Raw genomic sequence first — 13,992 nt, 5'->3', positions numbered from 1 at the left:
TCTGAGGAAGAAGCTGGCCTTTCTGCGAGCCAAGTAAGTGGCAGGGGCAGGTTAGGATTGGGATGGCTTGGGTCTCTTCACAGAGGCAGAGATAGTTTGGACCTTGGCGTCCATGATTGCTCCCTGCTGAGTGACAGGCACGTCAGAGAAAGACAAATGTGGTGCAGGAGGCTGAAGGGAAGAAGCTAAGGTGGACAGCTGATGAGATGTGGACTGGGAGATTTAGTCTGTGCCTCGCTGTGTGATTCCTAAGAGGTGACTGGCCTCCCTCCGATCTTCATAAGCAGCCAGCTCGACGGCAGCCTTTGTTTCTGCCATGGAACAAAGTCAGTAGAGACTTTGGAGGGCCTGAGAGGAAGGTGCTGGATTCTGAGTGCTTGGTCTCTGTGAGTGCTGAGAATTGTTTTTGACTGATGGGGACTTAGGATCGAAGTGTGTAGGTTGTCCAATCGACGTGGTCACCGACTGTGCCTCTTAGCTCTGGGACTTGGCATTGACACGGAGATGTGAGTACAGTCCAGATGCAGGACCCTCGTCTTCAGGCAAGCCCCTAGTCTGGCAGAGCCGTGCTGCATGGCTCCTTGCAGACCATGCTGTATACCCTTGGCCTCTGTGACAAGCGGAGAGGGGGAGGCTGGCTGGAAGGAAGAGGTTCGAGTACTGATCCAAGAGTTCAGTGCAGAGCCTTTGCAATGGCTCAAGGGGGCATATAGATTTGTGCACGCTGTGGAGAGGGGCCACCTTTCTCCTTTGGTGTGAAAACAGAGATTAGCATTGGAGAGAGAAAACATGGGACAGAAAACACGAGAAGAGAAAAGGAGAAAAAAGAAGGTAGTGAGGGGCTGAATGGATTTCAAAGTAGGTAGGGAGCAGAGGTTGGTTTTGACTTGATCTTGATGCTCTGTGTCTTTGCCTCTGTCTGTTTGTCTCTGCATCTTTCCCACCCCCACTACCCTCTAGACATACATGGGAAGCACAGAGACAGATGCTTGTCACCATATAGCCATGTACTGACAGTTCCCTGCCCAGGGTTTCTCCTGGCCTCCTGTTTGATGGATGTTGAGCCGTGCTGAGTCTCTCTCCTTAGCACAGGCTGTGCCACGCACACAGTAGGCCTTCAGCAGACAATGTCAGTGCTGGTGGCCAAAGAGAATTCTTCCTTTAGTGAGTTTATCCCCCCAACTTTCTTCTCTTTTCCTTGTTTATGTGAGACAGGGTGTCGCTCTGTAGCCCAGGCTGATGTATAACTCAAAGTGATTCCCCTGCCTCAGCCTCCCAAGTGCTGGAATTACAGGCGTATGCCACCACAACTGGCTTTACTTTCTATCTTGGCACTAAGCACTGACCTCAAGTCACAGTTGTATGTGTTTGTTGCTTTAATCATTCTCTCCCGCATTAGTCCTTAAACTTCAAGAGAATCAAGATTGGTTCTCTGATTTTGTGTATTGTCAATGCTTTAGTTCAGCCCCTAGCACCCAATAGGTCCTGAAAAATATCTATGGAGTAAGTCTGAACCAGTGCATGACTAAGGCTTTTATTTGCTTAAGTTGAGACAAGGTTTTCTGCTGTAACTTCCAATGTCTTATGATCACGTGATTCAGTGACATTACTCCAAATAAAAGAGTGCTATTAATCTTGGGACGTTCCATGGTCATGGAAATGGTTTGATCTGTGACCACCCGCCGTGCGTCCCTTCTTCATCTGACCCACTGGCACATGTGGCCTGTGGGTAATAGACAGCAGAACTTGAGACCTGGAGTTCTTCTGCCGCCCCTCTCAGTCTTTCTGACTTAGCGCTTTCCTTGGTGGCAGCCCTGGATGGTTTTGTAGCTGTCAGCAGAACTGTCTGCAGGTGTAACCATCACCTGCTCTGTGTTTCTCCTACTCCAGCACTTCTTCTCCGCCCGAGAAAGGAGGTTGTTAATTATAGCTCAGCAAAGTACCCTCTCTCTGCTGACACCATAATTGGGATCTAGCTTTGGACAACTGGCAGGGTGGATGGTAAGTTTCTTTCTCTAGCTTTTCTACTTCCTGCTAGGAGAAGTCTCATCCTCCTCCCAGTTACAACAAAGGAATGTGAGTGGGAGACAACTTGGGCTCATGGCAGAGACTCCAACATCAGGCTGGTTCTACTCTGTGCTTCCGTCTCCCTTCTTACACCAAGGCTGAGATGGAGAGTTGAAGACCAGACTCCTCTTCTCAGTTATTGATTCACAGTGGAAGCTCAGAGCAGCTCTTTGCAGCTTAGTCTTCTAAGCACTGTAGTTATTGTACCAAGGGGCAATAAGCATCAGCATGATTGCAAAGCCATATTATGTATGTATTACCAATGCATGGTGGCTCTGCACTTCTGTGCACATCTCGGTGTGTCGTTCGTATGACGATGCAGAGATTTCTAAGTACAAAATAAAAATTATACTTGCAAATCCAAGTTGTAACACTTCTTGTACATGAATGGGTTAGTGCCCACACCCTCTGGACAGTGAGTGATCAGTTGTATCTCCAAGGCTGTGGTTCTCAGCCCCATAGGTGTTTGAGATTTCTAAGAAGAGCTTGACCAACACGCACATCCGTAGGCCACAACCTTAACTTCATGTATACGTGCACAGGCTCAGGAGTTTTCCAGTTAATGGGTATCACAAGAGCTTCTGATGCAAGTTGTCATACACCTTGCTTAGAGGAACATATCCTTAGTCTGAAGCTTTCAGTGACCCTGTTCTAAGCATTAATTAATTTAATAGAACTGTGCCTAACTAGCCTAGGCAGACAGCTTCTGTTTTCTCAATATCTGTCTGGTGCAGAGCCCAGAAACCACTAACCATCTGCAGCAAACAGAAAGATGCTGGGGTGTGCTAAAACCAATCCTTTTATCTTCATCTATTGCCAACTCTCTAGGTGACCTGGTGTTTCTTTTTTGCCTTATCCTCAGGCACGCGATCCATAGGCAATGAACTGCCCAGTTCCCTCTTTTCTCTGTCATTCCTCCTTAGTCTAAAGGACCATGTCTTCCTTGGAGATGGAGAGGAACCCATTGTGACCCTGCTTTAGAATGGTCAGAGTAGCTGGGGAGAGAGGTGAGAGGAGTGGGGGATGTTTGTGTGCACCTGTGTGCCCCACCCCACAAGTGCATAAACACAGAAGCTCCCTTGTGTCATCCTTTATATGACAGTGATGGAGGAGCTAGTAAAATGAGATTCAGGTTGAACTTTTGAAACTCTTAGATTGTTGGCTGACACTTGAAATTTTGACACAGGTGCCGAAGGTTCTACAATGGGAGCGACTTTATGTGCTTGCTTCCTGTTCCTCTAGAAATAAAATTGACCTGTTACCCAAGCTTCCTTTTCTGGGCATCCTAAATTACAGGTGGATTCCTCACCTGGCTGAGTGCTGTAAAGAGTTCTTTTAATTATATATATTATTGCACAGCTATTAAATACTGGGCTAGAATTTGAACCAGGCAACTGGACTTTAGATTTGCTAGGTTAGTCTCTGTTAAGTCCTAGAGGATAAGGTAAGGTAATTTCATTAATATTCATTCACTGCCCATAAAGTCTCAGAAATTGCTAGCAGCTAGGAAAGATGGATCGCTCCTTTGTTAATTTTACTGTTTTCCCAGGGGGTATTTCAGGTACAAGGTAGGTCGAAGCAGCTCAGTCTTATAGGAGCTGGGGGCTTCCCAAAGCAAGGTGTTCTGGGAGACTGGTGACCTGGGGCTGCCCTTCTCCTTAGTCAGCAGCACCTGCATTGAGGTATCACTAATGTTTTCTATGACTGCCCCCCACCCCCACACTGCACAGGGGATAGATACACTGATACAGGTGGCTGGTTTCTAAGGCTTGGCCAGCTCCCTTTCATCTTCTATGACCTCTCTACTACCTCTGTTCCTTCCTCATCTAAACTTCTTTAGCAACCCTTCCACTCTGAGCCCCCACTTATCCAGAGAACAGCTCAGTTTTGCAAGACTGATTTTAACCTGACCTGTGCAGGGATGGCTCCTAAGCCAGACAGCATCTCTCCATCCCCAGCTCTCTGGGGCTCCATCTTATCCTCCAATGGTCATTCTCGCCCTGACACTAGTCACTTGCTCTCCTTTCCCCTCCATGCTCAACCAGGTCCACGTTTCATATTGCCTTGTAGACTATGGTGTTTTTTTTTTTGGGGGGGGGCGTGTCTCATATAGCCCAGGTTGGCCTCAGACTCACTATGTAGCCAAGGAAGACTTTTAACTTCTTATCCTTCTGCTTCCACCTCCCAAATGCTGCTATTACAAGCAAATGCCACCGTGCAGGGTTTTGTGCGGAGCAGAGCATCAAATTCAGGCTCCTTGCATTCTAGGCAAGAACTCTCCCAACTGAGCCACATTCCTGGCTGGCCTTGAACTCACACCATTCCATCTCGGCCTTCTCAGTGATGGGAATACAGACCTGTGCATTCATCTACCTTATGTGGCCTCCTCCTGATTGACCCTAGGTCCAGCTTTCTCTTAGTGTCTAGCACCATTGGTATTGCCCTGTTGCATCCTTGGCACAAATTCTTTTTCCTGATCTTATTCTAGTGACTGTTTTGTTTGCTGTGCTGCTTTAATATCTCTGTGGAACCTCAAACATCAGCTGGGTTTCTCTGCTGCATACCTGCTCCTACCATGAATTCTGGGAGAGACTTAAAATGTACACCCTGGGGCTAGGGGGTTGCATGGCAAAGGGGAAGGCTAACATCGAATAACAAACCAACACAGACACCAACCTCCGACTTAATATTTATGTGTCAGACACAAATCCAAGCCTTTTACAGTGTTTTCTGGCTTCATATGTGCTTTTGAGTTCTGTAACATCCCTGTCTTATAGATAAGGAAATGAGGGCGCAGTCAGGCTAAGTAATTTACCCAAGGTTACACAGAGGTGAGTGGTTGAGTCAGAATTTAAGTCTCAGCATTTCCTTATGCTTAATGCTTTGCTGAAGGTTGATGGTTAACAAGCAAAAGATGAGAAAGTCACTCACGCAGACATACACTCGCTCGCTGCCCTTGCTCGCTTCCTGTTTCTCCTTCTAAAGAATCCATCTTTTATAACCAGAGAGAGTCTACAAGAGAGCTCTTAGACTCGCCATTTTTTCAAGTTCCCTACAGTTCTGTGAATCTCTCCCAGTTTCATTGCCTTCTTTTCAGTTTACCATAGCACCCAGACTCTAGATAGAAGGGATTTAACCTTTTTGGAAAAGACAACTGATTGTAGATTTGTAGTCTTGGTACAGAAATCAAAATCCAGTTGTATATACTCTGATAGCAGTGCAAACATGGCTGCCAAGTGTCTGCTGCTCAGAACTACAACTCCCAGAATGCAGTGCTAGGAAAGTTTCTCTGACCTGGGTTTGAAACAACCACACTGGCTTCCTTGTAGTCCAACCCCTCAAGCAGCTGCTGCCATGAAGGCTCTTCTAGCAGAAGCAGGTGCAGTGTTCTGCCTCAGATCTGTGCTCAGGGAGCTGGAGACTGGATTTCCCACATCACCTTCCACTCGGCTGTCAAAACCCGACTTTCTCAAAGGCGCCTGGGTCTTTATCACTTCCTGTCCTTAACTTGGTGCTTAAGTGCAGTGATTAAGCAGAAAGTAGTACTTAGGGTAGAGTGATTAGTATGAATAATTGCCCTAGACAGGGAATATTGTAAAGGAGTGTTTTTTTCTTGTCCTTTCATTATTAGGTGAAATGAAATGGGTTGGAGAACAGGGAACTTCAGGTCTGTGGTTTTAAAAGCAAGTGCGTAGGCTGGAGGGGTCATTTCATAAGGAATCTCGCAAGTCCTTTTTGCTAAGCAGAAGCGGTATGGATCCAATGTCCCCTGCAGCTGCTGTTTCCCCTCTTTTAAATATGATTTTCAGTTTTTTTTCTCAGAATATTCTTTGTAGTCTTAAATATATACCTTCTCCACCATTGCAGGCTGTCTGTTCTGTATCAAATTACATTCTGTCTGAGGCTGGGGGTTCAAGGCCTGAGCTGCCTTAGGCGTCTGTTGATGTTCTCTGTGTGTCCACGATGCTGACACAAGTTCACCTTCCAGGGACGCGCGGCAGGTTTTGGTTGTTTGCTTTTTTGAGTCAGGGCTTGCTAAGTAGCCCCAGCTAGCCTGGAACTCACTATGTAGACCAGCCGGGCTCAAAGTGTGTGCAGTTCCTCCTGTCTCTGCCTTGTGAGTACAGAAGGGATTACAGGTATGCACCACCTTACCTGGTGATAATTCCTTAAGAACTGAGTAGGTAAACCGGGCGGTGGTGGTGCACGCCTTTAATCCCAGCACTTGGAAGGCAGAGGCAGGCGGATTTCTGAGTTCAAGGCCAGCCTGGTCTACAAAGTGAGTTCCAGGACTACACAGAGAAACCCTGTCTCAAAAAACAAACAAACAAAACAAAACAAACAAACAAAAAAGAACTGAGTAGGTAAATGGATTGTGTCATTGGAGAGACTAGGCAGACTCCAGTTATGGAGGAATTGGTCTCTGTGTGATTTTGATGAGACAGAATGTCCTCCCTGGGAGATACCTGGGAGATACCGGCTTTCTGCCTTCAGTCTGCCCATTTGATTGTCAGCCCAGGTACACAGAGAGGATTGGAGGTCACACAATAGCCCGAGGGAACTTGTCAGGCCTCTGAGTAAAGAGGACAGTGTGATACCCATGGAGTGGCACACTCCCCGTGTTCTTGGATTTTTTTTTTTTTTTTTAAAGATTTTATTTATTTATTTTACATATATGAGTACACTGTAGTTGTCTTCAAGCAAGCCAGAAGAGGGCGTCAGATCTAATTGCAGATGGTTGTGAGCCACCATGTGGTTGCTGGGAATTGAACTCAGGACCTCTGGAAGAGCAGTCAGTGCTCTTAACCACTGAGCCATCTCTCCATTGGCAAGGCACCCTGGTCTCCTTTCCTGCCTGAAGCGGACATTGAGTGAATTGCTGATTCTTTATTTTAATCTAAAAAGCAGTCCTCACTGGAAATTCCTCTCAGTGTGGACTCCAACTTTTGAGTCTTAGGCTTAGGCCATCATAGGAGACTTCTTTAAAGGTGGACACTAACTTTTCGATGATCTAAAGCTCCCTCCTAATTTTTGATACTGTTTTATCTCATAATTTACCATCTTGAAAAGAAATCTCCAAGGCCAATTGCATCAGGTGCCATTTTGTATATTCTTAAATAAAAAATTATATTTCATTTATCATTATCACTATGTATGTGTTTGATACGTTTATATATGAGTGCTGGGCACATGTGCACATGTGTATGGCAATCAGAGGAAAATTTTCAGAAGTTGGCTTCCTCCTTTTACCATGGTTTCTGGGGATTGAACTTGACCCATTATTTTTGTGATAGAACCTTTACCTGCTGATCTATCTATCTATCTATCTATCTATCTATCTATCTATCATCTATCTATGTTTCTATCTATCTATGTTTCTATCTATCTATGTTTCTATCTATCTATCTATCTATCTATCTATCTATCTATCTATCTATCTATGTTTCTATGTATGTATGTATGTATGTATGTATGTATCTATGTATCTATCTATGTATCTATCTATCTATCTATCTATCTATCTATCATCTATCTATGTTTCTATCTATCTATGTTTCTATCTATCTATGTTTCTATCTATCTATCTATCTATCTATCTATCTATCTATCTATCTATCTATGTTTCTATGTATGTATGTATGTATGTATGTATGTATGTATGTTTCTATCTATCTATCTATCTATCTATCTATCTATCTATCTATCTATCTATCTATCTATCTTCACAGCCCCTTATCCTGGGATTAAAGGCATGAATCAATCTCTTGGCATTAAATTAGAATTTGTTTTGTTGTTATTTGTGCCAGGTAGGGTTATGTAGCCCAGGCTGGCCTCAAACTTGCTGTGTAGCTGAGGATGACCTTAAACTTTTGGCCCTCTTGTCTCCAGCTCCTAAGTGTTTGTCGCACATGCATTACTATGTCCTGTTCATGAATTGCTGGGGATTGAACCCAGGGCTTCATGCATGCATGGGAAGCAAGCACTCCATCAACTGAGCTACATCTCCTGCCTCTCACTTGGTTTTAACTGATACTTTTTTTTCTACGTCTTCAGGAATTGGGAGGAGACTGAGGCAGCACAGAGAAGTGGTGGGAAATTGGGAATAAGTTTTCCGGAGGAAGACATGCACCCAATTCATATGAGGTTGAGTTCAGTTTCAGGTGCTCGCTGTGTGGCCTTAGACAAGTCACTTTACAGCTACAGATCTCAGGTAACTCATCTTTGTGTCGTGGATCATAGAGTATTCAAGGAGATGACAGGATCTGGAGACACAACGTAAATTATTGAGCCTCGTGAAAATGGAGAGTGGGCAGTTTTATTGCTCTGGTCATTAAGCCAGACTCATGTACATTGATGCATTCTGGATATAGTGTCTGTGTGGTGATGTTTTCAGGAAGAAAATAAAATAGTTTTCCCTTTAATAAAGCGTCAGTAATTCAAAACGTTAAGAGAATTGTTCCCTTTAAGGGCTGTACCCACTGTGATTGATTCAAATAACCATGACCAAAGGCAGTGCTGAGATTGGATTCCAAAAAGCATTGGGTGTGGGGTTAAGAAGACTTCCCGGCTCATAGATTGCCTTGCTTTGCTACCTGGCTCACAGACAGATATGTTGTGTTAGTGAGTCTCCTGCAGGGGACTGGACAGCAGAGGAGACAGTAAGGGACCTGCAGGCCAGGATGCCATTGCAGGGTTATGAACACTTGGAAGTGTCCCTTGATGCTGATTCTGCACTAGGAAGGTTTGTCACCTGGCAGAGGTGAGCAGGCTGGGCTAAGCAAGCCTGCTGTCTTATAGGGTCAGATTTTCACAAGCGTATAGACACCATCTTCCTGATTGTCTAAATAATTATTGGGGAGTCATGACCACACTTCAGGTAGCAGCATCAGATCTATCTGCAACCTTGACTGCTGATGTTTTTTTGGTGTGTGTTAGGCCCTTGAACTCATGGCTATGAAGTTGGACTTGAATTCAGTAAGGTAATAAAAATGAAAAGAAATGACGGAGGGGACACGGACAAGTGATTATTCAACCCATGGCTTCTTTCTCATTCTGAGTTAATGTCTAATCTTAATCTCAGTCTTTACCTTTCTGGGTTTTTCTATGGTCTGTGGGGCTGGATTTTGGGCAGGGTCTCAGGAACAAGGGAGGAGTTTGGAATTGAAAAAAAAAAAAGACATCATTTCTTCTCCAAGAACCATAGCTTTTCTTGGTATAATTATATCTTAAAAATTACATTTATTTATTTCTGTATGTGCTTGTCTACACACGGCACGGAGCTCATTGTGGAGGTCAGAGATCAACTTGTGGACGTCAGTTTGCTCCATCATGTGTGTCCTGGGGACTGAACCCAGTTCTTCAGGTTTGGCGATAAATGGCTTACTCACTGAACTATCTCCCTGTCCCAATAATAAATAGATTTCCTGGTAGATTTATGTAGTAAAAGCCTATGTGGAAATAGGCTTCCAGAGGCTGACATTCTTGCAGTGATCTACTAATTTTTTTTTTTTCTGGGACTTAGATCCATACATAAAGTGGATCTGTAAGCTTCCTTTTTTTTTTTTTTTGGTCACTCTGTAGCTTGGAATGCTGGGCACAAGGGAATCCGTGTCCTTACAGTTAGGCCAGGTGGGCCTTACTCAAGGGGAGAAATTGACCCAGGGGGAGATACTGAGGCATGCTTGAGGGCTTGGATCTGTTTTCCCACACCTTTGTGCGAGGGGGAAGTACAGTTTACAGCTTCTGCCAAGTGTTCTCTTAAGAGTGTTACTGTCTTCCATCGGTGCGGTGCTGGCTCCGGCAGACAGGATGCTTACAGCGAATACCGGCTCGGTGCTTTGAGTGCATGTGTTTTTTTCTCAGTAGTGTGAGCAGTCTGCTCGGCTTTTCCGTGAGACTGAGAGTACTTCTGGCCAGGTCTCTTTCTTTGCTCAGCGGCCCTCTGACAGAGCCTATCCCAAGCTGCCTGCTTTAAGGGCCAGAGAGGAAGCTGTAGTTGCGGCAAGCTGAGCTGACTGTCCCTGCCGGGCAGAAAACCTAGAGTGATGAATGGGGCTGGATGAAGTCATCCTGCTCCGCCAATCAGGCTGCTCCAACGGAGCCAGGGGCCTCTGCGGATCCAGCTTGGCTGCCTGCTGCTCTCATGTACCTTTAGACAGAGGCTGAGTCTCTGGGAGTGGAGTTGGGGGTGTGTGAACGGCCCGCCCCTGGCTTCTGTGTAGGCCTCAGTCAGTCTGAATGTTATTGCAAGGTGAGTGGCTTCACGGGGGAGTCCCTTTCCCTTCGCCTTCTCCACTCAGCTGTGCCACTCAGCTCGGTGCCTCTAGCTCCTCCTTGCACAGAACCTTCCCCTGCTTCCACCGGAATGCCTGTACCTTAACATCTCCCCCCCACCAACCCAAGGCTTCGCCCTTCCTTCTGCCCCAGCACTGGTTCAGCACCGTCCAGCAGCCTCTGTCCACATGTGCTCCTTGTCCTGATCTCTGGGTACCAGCTGGCAGTGATTGGGGCAGGGCCTCCACTCTGCATCCTCTCCCCCAGCAGAGGGAGCCTGGGGAGACCCACACTGCCCTTCTGAGACCAAGTACCAGGGGAGGGAAAATGAACTGACTGGGCCTCACGGGTATTTGTGGGGCTATGGACTGCCTGCTTCCCCAACTGGCTGGGAATCCCAGGATGCTTTGCTCCATTACTAGAGGTACCAGGGGACCCTCTGGAGAGTGGCAGTAGGTCTCATTCTCCTAGCCTTCCTTCCAGAGGGGTGGTGTCCTCTTTCTGGGTGGACATTTGTGACTCTGCCTTTTCTCCCTGGCTGGTGCTGCTGCTTCCCAGGCCAAGCCGGGATCATGGATCCGGCCGACATGGCGACGGCAAAGGTAGGATGGAAATGTTGCCGGCCGCACTGTGCGTAAGTGGTTTCGCTCTGCGACTTCCGCCTTTGGTTCACTTTCTCTCCCCCTTCCTCTCCCTCAGCCCAGCACTCAGGAGCAGTCAGGGCTGTGTCAGTAGAGGGAAATGACCTCAGGAGAAGGGAGGGTGTGTCTTGTGCTACGCATGCACACCTGCCACCTCTTATCCACACATCAGAGCCTGTGGCTGGAGGAGACTAGGAGCATGGTCACGGCTAGGGCATTCGCCTGGACTCACTTTCCATGTCTGTCATTTTCTTTATCTATTGCTCAGTTTTCTGTTCATCTTCATCCTGTCTGCTTTTGGCTCCTGCTTCATGGGCTCATCCCGACTGTCTCTCAACTTTTCTGTTCTTCCCCTTGCTGTGGTGTAAAGGACCTGGGTGGGGTGTTGTGGGCTGGGCAGCCTTAGGAGTGGAGATAGCTCATCCTGCAGCAGACCGTGGCCTTGGGGCTGGTGAGGCCTTGGTGCCTGAGTGACAGGTGATGTCCTCTCCCGGAGCTCCTAGGAGCTCCAATCCCTGGCTTGTCTGAGCCTCTGAAGGGGACTGGTGGCTGGGTGCCGCACCTGTGGTCTTGGATACACTAGAGGGCGTTGTTGAGTAGTGTTCTTATTCTGGGCTTTCCTGGCAATTACAATTTTGCTTTTCTGTGTTATTTTTCCAAACAAGGAGCCTGACCATTGGTGGTAGATGGGGCATTGGAGGAGGCAAGTCTCAATAGCCCCTCCCCAACCCCTGTCCTGTGTGTAAGGACACACCTGTACTTTGGCCTTTGCTGGGGGTGCGGTGGGAGGGGCTTGCTGTTTGGCCAGATGGCCAAGACTCCATTCTCCCAGAGATGGAAGACTCAAAGAAGCTCAGACTTCTGGAGCAGGTTGGGTTCCCTGTGATGTGTATGGAAGAGAGTATGAGAAAGGAGGCCCAAGCAGCCTAGGTGCTGCAGGCAGAACTGTTTGGGCAGGTCTCTTGAAATCATTGACTTGAGTGATTCTTCTATTCCTCTGTGCCATGTGATTGGAAGGAAGTTACTTAACCTCTCTGAGCTTTCACCTTTTAGCTTATACGAAGGTGAAGGTGACGATGGCATTTTTCTGTTGTTCACATCAGATGAGATCTGCTGCACACTTGGAGAGGAGCAAGGGAAGGAACGCGAATGAGAACAGACCACCCAGGACTGCTTCTCTCCCTTCCTACTTTTCACGGATACTTAAATAACCAACCAATACATGGGATGGCATAAGGTGCTGTGCCCTCTTCCCTCTTGGCAGTGTGCATTGGCTGTTATGGGAGGAGGCATCTGTGCTGTGTTTGGATCCAAAAGCGTTTGCAGTATGCAGTTTGTTGTTCTGTTGGGAGGCTGTGGCTAGTGACCTAGCGCTTGAACCTGTGAATGGTTTGTCATCAACCTGCCAGATTTTAGAGCATGATGGTAGGATAGAGTCTGAGTAAGGCGTGGCCTTGGGGACACTGGGGGGTTCTGGAGTGAGTTCGGAGAGACGTGGTCATGTTGTGTCTATATTTGCATGGAGGGGCGGAAGCATGCACCCTGTTTTTCATAGGCCCTTCTATACCTTCGTCCAGATCTCAGGTCATCTCCGGTCACTTGCTGTAGAGCCAGAACTCGGTTGGATCATTTCTGAGGTTAGCATTTGCTCTCAGGTTCTGGACCACAAAGTTGTTGGAACTGAAGACTGAGGACTTCTTTAACCCTCTCCGATCCAGGCTCTTTGAACAGTCATTTCAGATGTCTTCCATCTTGGCTTGTGAACCATCCAGCCATGAGTTGGCCTTGTAGCACAAGGCTTATGAACCTCCTGCACTCTTAGGCAGAGCTTTACACGGTACAACCTATGTGGTTTTTATGGAGACGTCACCTGTGGTTTCCATCAGTTCTGCAGAACGCTTACAGCTCAAAGCTGAGGAATCTTGAGGTGATTCAAGATGCTTCTGTAAAGAAGTTGCTTGTATAGACCAGGCAGAAAACCTGACACCCAGATACAAAGAGACTATGTTACAGCTGGATGCCCTGGATCCACGAGACTGTAAAAAAAAAGCCCTCAAAAAGCTGAGTAAAAATTTGTATTGTGACTCACAGATCTAAATACATGTAAATGCCCCCTCTTACCTTAACCTGCCCTGTTTTATTTCTGAGTTGCTGCTTTCAGAATCCCCCCCCCCCCCAGCTCTTAACGCACCGAGCTACGTTGCTACAGAAAGAAATAGCTTTTTGAGGGGGGTGTGGCCAAGGATGCTGATGACAGCATCCTTCTTTGAGTCTGTTCATTTCCTGGAGGAGGGCTTGGAGGTGTGGCTTCACTTCTGGGAGTCTGGATTCTGAGACTCCCTTGTCACCACACTGCCTGTTTTGTTTCTTTAAGGTTCCAGTTTAAGATCGAGGGATCTCAGGTCCTAATCTGTTAAGGTATATGAAGGACACATTGATCTCAGTTTTCGATCTCTTGAGAAGAGAGACTAGACGCATTTATGAATCCTTCATTCGGGGTGGTGGTGTAATAAATGCCACCGTTGCGGCAGCAGAGACAGGTGTGGGGGCTTCAGAGAAGTATAGCACACGGTCATGTGGGTGGGCGCTCACTAGTTTTGGGGGAAGGCAGGTAAGTAAACAGAGTATGGCAGTACAAGATAACGACAGTCAGGTGGGTGTGTTGGCATACACTTTTAATCCCAGCTCTTTGGAAGCAGAGGCAGGTGGATCTCTGCGAGTCTGAGGCTGGTCTGGTCTGGTCTACATAGAGAATTCCAAAACAGTCAGAACCACACAATAGGGAAACTCTGTTGTAAAAGCTGAAACAACAGCAACAACAAAAGAAAAACAAAAACAAAACAAAACAAGGCATTGAGGGCCAGTAGAGAAATGGCTGTCGCCATTTCTACTGTGTTCTAAATCGAACACAGACGTAGTTTTTGATTGGGCAGGCTGGGAGAAAGGTGGTCAGAAAAGTAGTAATGGGACACATCGTGGGGGGAATGGAATGTCTGGAGGTCCATCCTTC

General features: G+C 46.7%; 1 protein-coding gene across 9 annotated transcripts in view; it reads left to right on the top strand.

The window, feature by feature from the left end:
- Gramd1b (GRAM domain containing 1B) overlaps positions 1-13,992 on the top strand; it is a 179,319-nt gene that overhangs the window by 68,026 nt on the left and 97,301 nt on the right. The window contains exon 1 of one of the 9 annotated variants that reach the window (XM_076924772.1): positions 10,207-10,318. The exons of 7 other annotated variants lie outside the window; for them this stretch is intronic. The gene's annotated coding sequence lies outside the window, so the exon portion shown is untranslated. Of the gene's footprint in view, positions 1-10,206; positions 10,319-10,923; positions 10,944-13,992 lie in introns of those variants that run through there. One more of the 9 variants, XM_076924773.1, reaches the window with a different exon arrangement.

This window comes from Arvicanthis niloticus, chromosome 26 (genome assembly GCF_011762505.2).
Source record: "Arvicanthis niloticus isolate mArvNil1 chromosome 26, mArvNil1.pat.X, whole genome shotgun sequence".
In the NCBI taxonomy this organism is placed as follows: domain Eukaryota; kingdom Metazoa; phylum Chordata; class Mammalia; order Rodentia; family Muridae; genus Arvicanthis; species Arvicanthis niloticus.
The sequence above is the reverse complement of the archived record's forward strand: the minus strand, read 5'-3'. Positions and strand labels throughout refer to the sequence as shown.